Raw genomic sequence first — 2,207 nt, forward strand, 5'->3', positions numbered from 1 at the left:
TATATGATGCAGTCTGGTTATTATTGACCGGTTGACTAAGTCCGCACACCTTATTCCGATGATGAATTCCTATTCTTCATAATGGTTGGCTCAGATTTACATCCGAGAGCTTATCTGCCTGGACGGCGTGCCCATTTCCATCATTTTTTACCGAGGCACACAGTTCACATTGCATTTTTGGAGAGCCGTGCAGCATGAGTTAGGCACACGGGTTGAGCTAAGTACCGCGTTTCATCATCAAAAGGATGGACAATCCGAGCGCACTATTCAGATATTGGAGAACATCTTGCAGGCATTTTTATGGATTTCGGAGTTCAGTGGGACCAATTTTTACCTCTAGTGAAGTTTTCCTGCAACAACAAATATCAGTAGAGCATTCAAATGGCTCTGTACGAGGCCTTTTTTGGGAGGCGATGTCATTTGCTGAATTGGTTGGTGTGAGCCCGGTGAGTCTAGACTGTTGGGCATTGATTTGGGCATTGAGATCTTGAAGAGAGTTGGGGAGGTGTTTTATAGGCTTGTATTGCTTCCTAGCATAGCAGGGTTACATTCGGTATTTCATGTCTTCATGCTTTGGAAGTACCATGAGGATAGATCACATGTGCTGGACTTGAGCACGGTGAAGCTTGACGAGAATTTGACCTATGAGGAAGAGTCGGTGGCTATTCTAGACCAGCAGGTTCATAAGTTGAGATATAAGAGTTATCCTTTTGTGAAAGTGCAATGGAGAGGTCAACCGATCGAGGAGGCTACATAGGAGTCCGAGTCCGATATGCGGAGTAGATACCCCCACCTTTTTACCAGTCCAGGTACTTTTCTAAATCCGTTCGAGGACGAACGTTTCTTTTAGAGGTGGAGAATGTGCGACCCGGTAGGTCATGTTGAGTACAAGCCTTAATATCAGCGTTCTGAGACCTCTTATATCTTTATTTGATGTTTCTTGATTAGCGTACGTGGTCCGCATCGTTTTCCGAAAACCTTTTACGTAAAAGTTTGAAGAAAATGAGATTTTTAACTTAAAATGAGGCTAGAGTTGATCATGTTCAATATATTTGGTAAATAACCTTGAATCGATATTTTGACGATTCTGGTAGGTTCGTATGACACTTTTGGACTTGTACGCACGGTTGGTTTGGGTACGGGGTGACTCGAGCGCATTTCGACACATTATGTGAAACATTGTAAAACAAAATGAGTTTTCAAGTTGAAATTTTGAGTTTTGATGATCGATTCTTGTTATTTGGTGTCATTTAGCGAGCGAGTTTGTATGATATTATTACACATGTGTGCATGTTCGGTATGGAGCTTGAGGGGTTCGACTGAGTTTCAGGTGCATTACGAGATGGTTTTGGATTGCTGACGCTAAATGCTGGTGTTTCAGGTCTGCAGGTCTCGCATTTGTGATAACCTGTTCACAATTGCGAGTCCCACTTTTGCAAAGTCGGACTCGCAAATGCGATATTTGGGAAGGGCTATTGACTTTGCAAATGCGAAGATGTGATCGCATTTGCGACCTATGGGTGGTCGCATTTGCGACCTTGGAGTCTCTTTTGCGACTTGGAGCTATGGGCTGGCAGCTTCGCAAATGCTTAGCTTAGTTCGCATTTGCGATGAAGGGGCTAATTACATTTGCGAGATTTTTGTCGCATTTGCGACGTATGATTGTTTGATGCACTGATCGTGTTTGCAATCAATGTCTTGCATTTGAGAACATCGCAATTGTGAACAAGTATCCGCAATCACGGCATCTGTAGCTGGGTAAAAGATTGAAAAATTGGGATTTAGCTCATTTTACACCATTTTTCAACCCCAAGCTCTTTAAAGGCGATTTTTGAAGAACATTTTCTTCCCAAATTTATTGGTAAGCATCTCTAACTAGTTCTTAATCAATTCTAATTATGTTTCATGAGTTTTAGCATCAAATCTAAGAATTTCATGGTAGAAATTAGGATTTTGGGTAGAATTTAGAGATTTTACAAAATTGAGATTAGACATCAAATTGAGGTGGGATTTCAAAAAAAATCACATAACCGGACTCCGGGGTGAATGGGTAATCAGAATTTGGTCCGAATGTTGGATTTTGACCAAGCGAGTCGGGGTTGCCTTTTGTTGACTTTTTAAAAAATGATCAAAATTGAACATTTTTCATTCGTGAGTAGTTTTTAAAGCTTGTTTTGAATTGTTTAATCAATAATTGGCTAGATTCG

This window comes from Nicotiana tomentosiformis, chromosome 11 (genome assembly GCF_000390325.3).
Source record: "Nicotiana tomentosiformis chromosome 11, ASM39032v3, whole genome shotgun sequence".
Classification (NCBI taxonomy): domain Eukaryota; kingdom Viridiplantae; phylum Streptophyta; class Magnoliopsida; order Solanales; family Solanaceae; genus Nicotiana; species Nicotiana tomentosiformis.